The sequence below is a fragment of the Adiantum capillus-veneris genome, chromosome 11, assembly GCF_014529385.1.
Source record: "Adiantum capillus-veneris isolate H3 chromosome 11, ASM1452938v2, whole genome shotgun sequence".
Taxonomy (NCBI): Eukaryota; Viridiplantae; Streptophyta; class Polypodiopsida; order Polypodiales; family Pteridaceae; genus Adiantum; species Adiantum capillus-veneris.
Window position 1 is genome coordinate 109422757 of NC_140941.1, and position 13400 is coordinate 109436156.

A 13400-nucleotide genomic window follows, 5' to 3' on the forward strand; every position below is an offset into this window, starting at 1 on the left:
CTGCAGCGAGATCTGTACTTTTAAATATGATTATGATATTTACTCAAGAGGAACCAACAAGGTGAATTAACCAGTTTATATGTACATCGGTTGAAACCGTTCGTTAATAGTTCATACATTCAATTTTGATCCACTGTTCAGATTTAAGGGAATTCTTCAGTAAAAGTAAGGGTACCGCCAATTTGAAGGCAACATAATATACCAGGCATTCTTCAGGCAAAAACAAAAGCAAAAACTAGATGATACCCCAGAAGTAGAAATGTCCAACCTCATCTTGAGCATGATTGATCAAGATGAGGTTATGGGCAAGCAAGGGCAATGTCCAGGCTTAAAACAAAAATTGCTTATTACCAGTAAATTGTCTGCATGTTGCTGCTTCCCACCAACAAGAACCTCAAAACGCTTTATAAAGAGCAATACTTGCACGGGGGGAGAGAGAGAGAGAGAGAGAGAGATCAAAGGTGATTTGCCTTTCAAGTGGCCTAACTAGCAGGCAAAAGTCAATTTATTTCTAGCTACATCTCGCATAGACTTGTTCAGATACCGATCGGTATCTGACAATCTCGACTGGTATGTACATATGCTTGTTAAAAACTGAAGTGGAAAACTTTAGTACCTAGTTTACTTGGCAGTTCTCATTAGCTCACCACCAAAGCCAGGTCTCTGCATTAAGGCAAAAGAAAATCATGTTAGTAGGGCAAAAAATGACATGCAATAGTGGATCAAAGAAAGACACAAATACTAATAGCTAATTCTAACAAGTTGTACCTGCATCTTGACTTCTGCTGCACTCTTGAGGACGCAGATCGCATTGTTGAAGAAGACGAGATGCCATTCTGGTCGTGCGCTCCAGCTGGCTTTCGTAGGGTGACTCACGGCTGGAGTCGGGATACATGTGGCGGCCCCGGCCACCATAAACCTGTTGTAGAGCACGGCATCGATCCTCGGAGGAGATGCGCTGCAAATTCTGGCAGCATCGCTGGCTGGGTTGACTGGTGCGTTCACGTTGCTGCCCACCGCGCTGCTCCATGAATTCGTCACAAGCCTGGAGGCGCATACGCCACTCGCTTTCGCGACTGTCAGCAGCAGTACTGCTTACTGCCAGTAGGGCCAGCAGCGCCAAAACCACGATCATCATTTTGTAGGCCATGCTTGGCGTAGGCTAGTACAAGCTGGAGAGTGCGGGCTGAGAGAAATGGTGGCAGGAGGTGCGGTATTTATAGAATCGACAAGGAGTAGTGCGCAATTGGCATGCATGCGTGCAGCGGGCCGTCGATTGGCCCTGTGTCGTCGAGTTTCTGCGTGGGCATAAACCTTCCAAACCACGTCTGCACTCTCCTAAATTTAGAATCGGTGAGCACTGAGCAGAGGAATATTCATAACATGGATCATGGTCATAACTAGTCTTGCTTGGTGCGCCTTGCTATACAACATCATCTATAGAGTATAATAGGACATATACAAATTGACATTTAGAATCTAGCACTGAAAAGAACAAGAGCATTAATAATTTGGCAGCGACGGCAGTGCATATACATTTAAAGAATGGTATAATGTTTATAGGAGGAGAGATAGTTAAGTGCATCAATTATTAGTGATACACCATATGCATTCACTAATTGTGTATTCACTATTGTAATACATCACATGCATTGGCTAGCAACCATATGCAAAGAGTTGTGTGTGTAACTAACATATATAGATGTTGATCGACATCGAGTGTATAGTTTTGAAAATGAGAATGAGGTGCTTTACTGACTTGCAATGTTGTACTGTTGCTTTTCAATTGTCCAATCTACAAGCCGATATTTGAGTCAAGCTACAAAAAAGCAATGTGAATAGTTAAACATATTGTCTTGCAATGAAACGTCACAGATTGAAAGTGCAAAGTATATAGTGCACCTCATACAGAGGTGCCATACAAAATTATGGTGGAGAGCTGGCATTGTGGTCTCTCCAGAAAACTATAAGAAACGGAAGCCATGTCCTACCCCGTAGCGTTTATGTGTTGCGCCTAGAAAATGCATGCGCATGGGGAATTGGATGCAAATAACGGACCTTACAGTGTTGTCGAGCTAGGATTGTGCTTGTGCATTTGGAACATGCAGTGTTGTGAATACATGTGTCCTCCCTGCCATACACAAAACACGCAGATGTAAATTTATGTTTTATGTCCTCTGATTAGTATTACCTTCTCTTTCTCTCTCTCTCTCTCGTGTAAGCTGCTTAGCTCATCAATTCTGTCTTCTTGTCCCTTTGCTGACTAACTCGCGTTATGAATCGTGCTTCCTAACTGCACATGATAATGGGTATCTTGAGGTTGGCATCCCTATAGCGGAAGGCACCATATTCAGTCCGCTCATCAATAATTCAAACGCGCATCTGGCGAACTACTATTACGTGACGCTCATGTGCATTAGTACGGGTGGCGTTCCGCTCAATATCATTCAACTTCAAAACAGAGCCAAAAAGTGATGGAGACGTTGTCATATTTAGCAATTATGAAGCCCATACTACCTTGCATTTAGCTGCCTACTAGGGATTGTGGCAAGCTATGACAAACGAAAACTTGTAAATGCCCCATGTTATACTTCTCAATACATCAACATGCGGTTCAAGGCAACATGATGCCGAATTTGTCAGTCCGTTTGATGTATGTTATTTCCAAGGGGTTTGAATCGGGGTCTCAATCAAGTAGCAATTCTCTTCAACACCACTCGATGGTGAGGGTATAATCAGTGTGTTTTTGTCACCATAGAGACGGTATACTCAAGATCATCAGCAACAACTATAAAAGGTCTATTGATGCGTTTGACAATGATCTCACTTTCAACAGCAATGTATTTGTTTTCTGCATTGAGCGTCCGCTTAGTTTCTAGTTATTTGCACTAGTTACTAAGCCTCGTTTCTCGTCGCATGCAAATAACTAAGTCTGCTTAGTACAACTATGTATGCCATGAATAACTATGCCGACTTTGGCATAGTTGCAAAACTTGAACGGGAATGATTTTAATGCGCGACTGCCAAGCAGAGTTACTCCAGCTTTTCCTCGAAGCGCTAGAGTGCAGATTCCATAGCGTGCTCACCATGTAGGGCATGCAACAACATGCAGCTTTATGTCTACGCTTAGGTGTTAGCAAATTCTATCGGGTCACCGGCGAGTCACTGCCCTGCAACCTCCAGCTGTCAGTGCTACGGGTATCGGTAGCTCTCGTGTGACCACACGAGAGCTCCCGGGTGACCACACCCTAATATGCTCAGCCAGTAAGATATGGAAAGAAGTCTGACCCATCTCTACAAGAAAACCGAGATAAGATGCAGTATCATGAGGAATGTATTTGCAAAAGAGGGCGCTTCGCACCCAACATATATGATCTATTGATTGTTTAACTAAATAAAATAAATTTTGAATCTTGAGGTTGCAAAATGCATTCGAAAGTAGACAAAGTCTGTACAATCCTCTTGACGCTGAAATCGGTTGCACACTCAGACAATATATTAACAGCAATATGCCATGCGCTGTGAAATGTTAATTCGTTGTTGGGGCTCGGCCTGTTTGGTATCCTATGGCTTCTATGTGGAGTTTCTACCTCGGCCGCCTGCTGCACAAAAGACCTTTGAGAAGATGTGAATAGATTTTCACTACCCGCCCTAGATCAATAGATTTCCTTGAAGGGAAAATAATGGTTTGTGTTGGCTACAATACCAAACTGATGTCTGCCATCTGCAGCCATCTGAACTTGATCCGATAGCTACTTCATACATGGACCTTTGCTCACAGGATCTACCACCAAATTGTGATTATTGGGAAGAAGGGAGCTCTGAAGTAGTAACCTCTATGTGTTCAAATCCACACCATCAGTATTCTGTACCTCGTTGCCGCCTGCATGTGGTTTACCAAGAGAAGCTCTTTACATATTGTCTGTAAAGTTTTTGCTATCCCACCCAGCAGTGAACATTTGCTGGAGGCTAATAGGTGCTGACATATTGGTATGCCTATCTCCAAAAATGCCATTACTCCTCAGTCCGTGTTCTCAGCTTCTCCAACATCAAATCTCTTTGTGTGGAATAAAGAATTAGCTTCCGCTTTTGGTCTTTGAATATTTTTTTAAGGGCAGCGTAGACACCTGCATGATTGACTACTTGACTTCCGCTGCAATGTTTTTCTATCTCCTTGGAGCTACACATTAACCAACTCCTGCAGACACCATATTCTGTGTTGAATTGGTCACAAGAGATGTTTTTCTTTGTCTGCAGATCCTTCCGAAACGCTTGTATCAAATTTTTAGATAGGCTATCAAAAGAGCTAGACTGTTACGAGATTGGGCACCCTCCTGTTGTAGTGGTTAGCTGCAATTGGGATAGCTGGCGTAATGGTTAATTATGTGTTGTCTATTTATTTTACTAATTGAGTTGATGATGATTTTGTAGAGTGGAATGCGGGGAGTTGATGAAGAGGTGACGGCAATTACTCTTGGCCATTTTATATTTGCACAGTATCTTAGAACATCATTTCAATAAGCCAGTATGGCTGTGTAAATAGTTGTAGTGGGAATTCCCCTTATGGGTCATGCAAGAATTAATGAGCTTCACTCATTTACAAAAGTGAAGCTCTGCTAAAAGTGCAACCAGCTAACACTGAAGCCACTGGCTTAATTACTTCAGGATAACATCCATCATAAGGTTCGGTGTGATTGATCCTGCTAAGCTTTTTTGCCCTTGTCCAATTTGACGTTTACTCTTTCCATTTTTTCGCCTCTCTGCATCACAAACAACCTTATAGCATCAACAAAGAAATGTGCTGAACGGGCCAGCAAAGGCAATGAGCTTTGGTGATTTGGATACAGATCAGGCCAATTGATCATCAATCAAAATATGATATTTTGTGCTTCAGGAGCACTAGTAGAACATACCTCTACCATGAGTTGATTGCACGAAATATCTGATCTTTGAGAGTGCTCATCACGTCGACAAGCATCCGAAGTACTCTCCAGCTTCATGATCTGTGAATTATAACCACGGTTTGAAAGGTCTCCGATACTCCTTTCCGGTTCATTTTGGCTTGCTGCTACACAGGCATACTGCGCGGAAAAGAATTGGTGTGAATCTTGAGAATTGGGCATGGAACCTGCTGCATATCACTTCCATGAACATTGAAGGATGACCGAGGGCACACGGTTGTTGAATCTGCATGAGCTATACTTGGAGTGGAATAATTTTGGCCATAACTAGTTGCGCTTGCAGAAACGAGCTGCGTAAGGTAGTTGAAGCTGGACATATTGTTCAACTAGCCACTGGGTCTTGCTGCACACAAAGTTGCTATGATCGCTACGCGGGGAAGGCGCAGAGGCTTCACTGCAAAAGAAGGTAGATTCCAATATGCCAATGGGGCAAATAGTGACATTGTCAACCTCATATCGCAGGTCTGCTCAGAATTTGAATTTGGGCTCATTTTGGCCTCCGTTTCCACTACAAGCAATACTGCACAGGCTATTTCGTCATTTTGTGCAGAATTTCTGTCAGTGCCGTTTTCTGCATAACAGGTGCCTTATAGTCTTCTACGGTTTTTGCTATATAGCACAGGTTGTTCCCGCTCCGTTTCTCCTATTTTTGGGCAGTTTTCACATTAGGTGCAACATTTACCATGGCTGACAACAACAACACAGATGTGTTCAAGATGTTTGCTGCTCAGGACATGTTGGATGGGGACAACTACCCTATGTGGACTTATATGATGCAACGTGTTCTTGTGTCAAAGGTTGTCTGGAACATTGTGCAGGGCATTGATGTACGTCCTCGTTCTGAGGATGTAGGCGATGTTGAGGATGTTGCAGGTCTTGCTGCAAGGATTGCAGCTGTTAGAGTTGTTTTGCCTACGGCAGAACAAGCTCGTTGGGATGTTAAGGATGCGCATGCTCATGCATTGATTGCGTTGTCTGTGAAGCGCACCATTGTTCCTCACATCCGTTCAGCAAAATCTGCAAAACAGGCTTGGGATATTTTAGCAGGTCTTTATGCAAGCCGCAATGAGGCTAAAATTGCTTTGCTGCGTAAAGAGCTGGAGTCGAAGATTATGCATGAGGAAGATGATATGGACACTTTCCTTTCTAGTGTCAAGGATATCAATGAGCAACTCATTTCTGTAGGTGAAGTCATTTCAGACAGTTCCCTAGTGCATACTGTTCTTGATGCCTTACCAGATTCTTACCAGACTTTTGCTAGTACTTGGAGACTTATGACCCAAGGAAATCCAGAAGTTGTCAAGTTTGATGCATTATGCACATTGCTATTGCAAGAGTCACTGTCCATAAAAAACAGGACTAGACAGCGTGCAGTTGAACATGCTTTTATTGTTTCTCAAAGAAAGGGTGGTAACAGCAATGCAACCACTTCTTATGGTTCTGCTGCGAGTGGCAAAAATTATGTTCCTAATGCTTCTGCTGGCAGCAATTCGTCTGGAAATTCTGGTGATAAGGGCAAAAAGAAGATGCGTTGCCATTATTGTAAATCCAATGATCACTTGATCAAGTCGTTTCCTAAGTTGAAGGCTAAAGAGGCTAAGAAGAAAGAGGGTGGTTCCACTGCAAATGCTGGTTCCACTACAAATGCATCCATTGTTGAGTCTTCTGTGAAAGGAGACTGTGTTGCTGATGCTGATGTAGAATGGGCTTTTAGCGTAGAGTGCACTTACAATCTTGTTGTCCATGATGCATGCTTTTCAGTTGCTGCAGATTCACATGTGTGGTATTTCGACAGTGGTGCTACAAAGCACATTACCTCACATCGTGAATTTTTTACCTCTCTTGAGTCTATCCCTCATGCGAATTCAGTCACTTGTGCCAACAACGCCTCTTATCCAGTTCAGGGAGTTGGAAAGATTTTGCTTACTACTACTAATGGCAGTTCCTTTACACTTGTTGATGCACTTTATGTACCTGGGATCAAGAAGAATCTCTTGTGTGTATCCGCACTTGCTAGACTTGGACTTGTAGTCAAATTTGTGGATGACAAATGTACAGTTCATGATCTCAGTTTTGGTGATGAAATTGATGCATCTGGCCTTTTGTGTCGTGGGCTGTATGAGCTCACTTTGTATGACAAGTGTGGAAAAAATTTTGCAAATGCTGTTGCAGATTCAAGGACTATTTCAGATGCAAAACTTTGGCATGCACGTTTTGGTCATTTGAATTTTTTCAGTTTGCTGCGTTTGCAGAAATCTGATATGGTTGCTTCTTTGCCACCTCTTGAAGCACCTGTCAAACATGTTTGTGAAGGTTGTATTTTGGGTAAGATGCAGCGTTCTAAATTTCCAAAGGATGGTTCAGTTCGGGCCACATGCAGGTTGCAGCTTGTGCATAGTGATGTTTGTGGGCCCATGCAAACTCCTTCCTTGGGCAATTACCTGTACTTCGTGACTTTCATTGATGATTACTCTAGGCATGCATGGTATTTCCACTTAAAGCGAAGTCCGAAGTCTTTATGTGCTTCAAACAATTTCTGGCTATGGCTGAAAATGTCTTGAAATGTACTATGGGCACCCTCCGTTCAGATCGAGGGGGGGAGTATATGTCTCATGAATATAATGCATTTCTCACTAGTTGTGGGATAAAACACCAATGTACAGTGCCTTATACGCCTCAGTAAAATGGTGTTGCTGAGAGGAAAAACAGGTCACTGACGGAAATGGCACGATGTATGGTCAAAAGTCAAGCTTTGCCGCATTCTTTTTGGCTTGAGGCCATCATGTGTGCCACTTATGTACTAAACAGGTGTCCTATAAAAGATTTGCAGTCTATTACTCCATATGAAGCATGGCATGATAGAAAGCCTTCTATTGAGCACATGCGTGTTTTTGGCTGTTTGGCATATGCTTTGGTGCCACAAGTGCAGCGCATAAAATTGGATGATAAGGCTGTAAAATGTATTTTTGTTGGTTATAGTGCTGAAAGCAAAGGTTACAGGTTGTATCATCCGCAAACAAAACGTATTCTGGTTTCTCGGGATGTAGTGTTTGTGGAAGATTTTGTTAAGCCCTTGCTGTTGATCCGAGCCTATCACAAATTTTTGTTTACTATATTTTGTTGGTTTTCCTTGCTTCTAGAGGTTTACAATAAAAGAAAGAGTGAGAATAACCTCTTGGAAAAATTCAAAAAATGATTTGATGGGATTTTTTCCTTGACTAGTTCACCAGAGGTGAAAGGGATAACCTAGTAGTAAAGGGAAGGGAAAATATATAAATGTGAAAAGAAACGATATGATGTGGTTGTGGAGCCATGCACCCATGATTCAAGGGTCATGAGCGGCTCATATCATCATGGCTTTGGAGCCATATGATGATTCAAACAAATGGGACCCAGGTGGAAGACTTGGTAAAGGAAGGAAACAGACACATGATTTTGCTGGATTTTTAAAAAATACTTCCACGCCGATCCAAGAAAAGTTGTCTTCATCAAAGTTGTAGCTGATGAGCTGGAGATTTTGACCATATTTTTTTTATAATTTTTGCATCTACGGTCTAGGAGATATTGCCAAAATGGCGGACGTCAGTTTTTTCAACTGTGGTGAAGACCACCCCCTCTACCTTTACACACACACCCTTCCTTTTCCACAATAAGTCCTTCTCTAAAAATAAGCCATTACGCTTCTCACCCTCCCTTCCTTCCTCCTCTCTCTCAAGCTCAAAAAACCATCACAAATTCCTCGTCTAATCACCTCTCAAATCATGCTTAATCTTGTTGTAATTCATAAGTTCTTATTCAACCCCTTTCTATTATTACTAGATATGTATTGATTTTATGTAGATTCGTTACATTTTAAAATAAGGAAGCTCTTGGACTCAAGCTATGGAGGAAGGAGTGAAGACAACGAAGTGATGATGGAGCCAATTAGTTGCAAATTGGTCAACAAATCACTTGGAAGGAGCTTCTTCATTGGTTGAGTGTCCCTAATCAAGCTTCATTTGTACAAATTGCACTTGGATCTTAACCTCACTCCTAATCACTCTCTTTCCTATATAAAGAGGCCCCCCCCTTTGTAATTTCAAGTCTCCCTCAGCCCCATTGAGTCTTTGTATCACTCATCATGAGCCCATAAAGCTCATTCATTCACTCTATTCTTCCACATTCTAGAGTGCAAATTGTTTTATGCTAGTAACCTCCCCTCCTCTTACTTATGTTAACTAAGAGAGATCTTTTATGTGTGTGTGAGAGTGCTTATATGTGATTTTGGCTAATTCTTGAGTTGTTTTTTAGTAATCTACATGCTATTTGTGTTGGGAGTGCTTGAAGTTATCCATTCCTTATACACACACTAAGGTTAATGCTTCATTCATTGTGATAGCTCTGTGTGTGTGTGTGTGTGTGTGTGTGTGTGTGTGTGTGTGTGTAGCGGTCCTAGTCCACGCTTCCAAGACTAGGTGGTGCCCTCATCTCATTTCCCTTGTGGCGCGATGGAGTTTGTTTTGGTGTAGAGGCCGCCATTCCAAATTTCCTTCGTCATAAATTGGTGCCCCCACTGAGGAGTTCTCAAGCAACGCTCTGTCAATCCTATGAAGGAAGGTCCATCAAATTCTCCGAGACTTCCACTATGGTCTCCCCACGAAGCTCAAGAAAAGAAGCGTCTTTATCGACAAACGGCACGTATGCGGGTAAAGAGAGTTAGTTACATACACCCTTCTTTGCTTCAAGGAAAATCTTGTAGTCATCAAGTCCCTAGGTCAAAGCATTGTGTTGAGTGATTTGTGGCTAGTGTGAAGACACTTCCTTTGAAGCCTCGACTTCAGGCGGTGAAAGCACTCTCAAACTCGGGTATTAACAAGTTTTTGGAGGGGGAGCTACACATCAATGGGGTGCGGTATTGGTAAGAGGCTACATATGGTGATGCACTCCAACTACTACTAGCAAGAAGGCTCAAGGTGGTTGAGAAGGTAGCCATTGAACCCTATGAACTCTACAAAGCTGAAGATGGTCACACAAAAGCTAGGCTAATCACTCCTGAGCAAATTCTTTGCATCTCTCAAATGGTGGGATCCAAGAGAGCTGAACTTCAATGAAGTGCTTCATGGAAGTTTGTATTTAATGAATCAATGAATAATCCCATTTTCTACAACTTTCAATCAGTTCAGAATATTAGGGTGAATGTGCACATTGATAGAAAGATTTTTTCCAACAAAGATTGGTCTTCTATTTTGGAGCTGAGAGGTTGAGAGAGATAGTGTTGTCCCCTGACCCTATAATATTTCCTATTTTGGAGTATAATGTATCTTTTGATGTTCACATCTTCATCTTTCTTTAAGCATACTCCATGAATCATAGGGATTTATATGGACCTATCCAACCTCTTGCTAGACAAATTGTGCATATAATAGCTAGCACAAAGCTTAGGTTCCAAAACGTCATAAGGAATTTACTAGGCCCTCGTCGTCTACCTGAGATTAATGCATCTATCAATCCATTTATTCTACCCTTAATAAGATATGATTTGGGCCTAGACGTTTTCATCTTTGTGCTGTATTGAGAGTAAGGCAACCCATTTTATCATGGATTTCGCTAATTTTTTTGGGAGTAGTGGGGAAAATGCTGGGGATTTTTTGGATAACTTGGAAATTGCTTTCCTTGTCTCTGGGAGGGATGACGAAGCATTGAAATTGAGAGCTTTTCCTTTGGTGCTCAAAGAAGAAGCTAGGGTATGGTTCCAGGCTCTAGATCCAACCCAAAGAGCTGAATGGGAGAAATTGAAGGCGGCTTTCCTACGAAGATTTCAACGAGCCAATTCGGCAGAAGAACTATGGCAACGGCTTCTGGCCCTTCATCAAGTTGACCCTCATGGTTATGCAACCTGTGAGGAAGGTTTTTTGAAACTTTTGGGGCAATGGTCAGACTCACTAAACCTTGGTGAGCGAGCTCCCAATTACCTCCAAAAGGATCGATTTATCTCAGGTTTGTACCCCTTGCTAAGGGAGAAGGTAAAGAGAAAATTTCCAAATACTTCTAAAGATGCCTTAAGAATTGCTAGGGAAAAGAATCGAAAGATTCTTTATCAAGCCCAAGCTGGCTAGCTAGCTTTGGGAGGCAATATCACAACTATGGAAGCTTCTCACGTACCTCCAAATTGTTGGGGTATAAAGCCCAATGTGGTCGCCCAGGTAAGTGCGCGGGCCGCCAGGTATGTACACATATTCTATTGTAAAAACCTAATAAGAACTCACTATGCTCTACACATTACAGTAGAGCGAGTTCACCATATCGTCGTGCTCTTCTTCTCGCGTCGCACTTCCGCTCGTACCGCTAGAGAAAATTTCCAAATACTTCTTAAGATGCCTTAAGAATTGCTAGGGAAAAGAATCGAAAGATTCTCTATCAAGCCCAAGCTGGCCAGCTAGCTTTGGGAGGCAATATCACAACTATGGAAGCTTCTCACGTACCTCCAAATTGTTGGGGTATAAAGCCCAATGTGGTCGCCCAGGTAAGTGCGCGGGCCGCCAGGTATGTACACATATTCTATTGTAAAAACCTAATAAGAACTCACTATGCTCTACACATTACAGTAGAGCGAGTTCACCATATCGTCGTGCTCTTCTTCTCGCACTCTCTCTCGCGTCGCACTTCCGCTCGTACTCCTTCAACTGGTATCAGAGCTCAGATCGAGGCTCGGGGCAGTACTGCAGGAGGCTAGAGTCACAAGCTCAAATTGGAGTGAAATTCTATAGGCGAAGACACGGCCCCAAATCCTGTCAAATTCATTCTGAGGTCATCTAGGCCACCGTTCGGCTTCGACAAAGGTCTGCGCAGGCCATTTTCGACTACGTGGTCTCAACGGGTGCAGATCCGAATCTGCAAATTTGGGGTTTTCGGCCTACGACTGCAGGTGCTGAGGATATCGACACTCCCAGAGTGTTAATTTGTGGCTGTGTACACATCGAAGGACGGCTCACAGTTCTTGGAGGCGTGTCACATACGATAGGGGCGCATCTACACACAGACTATAGGCGACATCCACTAGTTCATCAGGTAGCTTGTGTTTGCTGCTTGATATTCCAGATTTCATCCTAACATTGTAGGTACTTCCACATGGGATGTATTTTCAGAGATGATGTATGTTTGTTGAGGGTTTGCTGGCTGTGAGTCACACAGCAAACAACCGCCGCAGCGGTTACAGCATACAGTGGGAAATTTGTGGATGTATGACTTTGTGGGAAGTCTATGTACTGTCAGATTTACTGCAGCCTTTGTTGAGGGTCGCGTGAGGTTTTATTGAGCTGGGGGATTCTCGAATGTTGAGATCCTTTCGGTGATACAGGTCTTGGAGCGATCCCTCGAGCACCCTTAGATAGGCAGCTAGGATGTATTGACTGTGAGTTAGACAGCTGGGATTGCATCTTTGCTTTACTGCCGTTGAGGCATTGTCGCAGTCTATGCTTACAGGACAGTGACACGACAGTGAGAGACAATACAGGTGCAGGACAGGTTTACCCACAGCTTACAGTGTCAGAGAGACAATGTTTTTTGAGTTGTTTTTTGGTCTGTTTTTTAGTACACCAGAGCCATTTTACAAAGGAGACTCTGCCAAAATTTATGCAGAATCTGAAGCTTTCTTGGTTCATTTGACAGGTTGATATTGGTTCAGAGGTCAGTTTACAGGGGAAACTCTGCCAAATTTTTTCCAGGAAAGTAAACTACTATGAAGCGTAGCTATGGCTGGATCACAGGACATTGCTCTTTACAATATCAAGAAGCTGGATGGAACCAATTTCCCATTGTGGAAGAAGCAGATTTGGCACGTGTTGGTACAAAAGAAGCAGATAAAACCTATAAAGCTCAAGGGGATAAAACCAGAAGATATGGACGAAGATGAATGGAGAAAAATGGATGAATTGGCACTTTCTACCATTATGCTGACTTTGGCAGAAAGCGTTTACTTCAATGTAGCAGACGAGATGTCAACTTATCAAGCATGGTTAAAGTTGAGTGATCTTTATGAGAAGCAGAGTGCAGCTTCACACGTATACTGGCTTAAGAAGCTTGTTGACTTAAAGATGAAAGAAGGGACACCTATGTACAATCATCTGAATGAATTCAACACAATCTACAGTCAGTTGTCAGCTCAAGGTGTCAAGTTTGATGAACCTGTTAGAGCTATGTCCCTGTTGATCACATTGCCGGAAAGTTGGGACACTTTTTGCACAGCTTTGAGTAATTCTGCACCTCCAGATGGTTTGAAAATAGCAGGTGTAGAAGGAAGTCTGCTTACTGAAGAAACCAATAGAAAGACAATGGACAAAGGCAAAGGAACAGCCTTAGTTGTCAGGGGAAGGACCAAAGAAAAGTACAAAGATGGAAAGAGGACTCACTCTCGTAGCAAGTCCCGCAGTGCTAAAGGCAAGAGTGACATAGAATGCTACC

At 42.6% G+C, this 13400-nt stretch overlaps 1 pseudogene across 1 annotated transcript; it reads right to left on the minus strand.

Moving 5' to 3' along the window:
* Positions 1-465: 465 nt before the first annotated feature.
* On the minus strand, positions 466-1210 carry LOC147447808 (uncharacterized; annotated as a pseudogene). Its single transcript, XR_015189733.1, has 2 exons — positions 769-1210; positions 466-663 (listed from the first exon to the last, which is right to left on the minus strand). The product of XR_015189733.1 is annotated as an uncharacterized LOC147447808 (transcript).
* Between the last annotated feature and the right edge of the window lie 12190 nt (positions 1211-13400).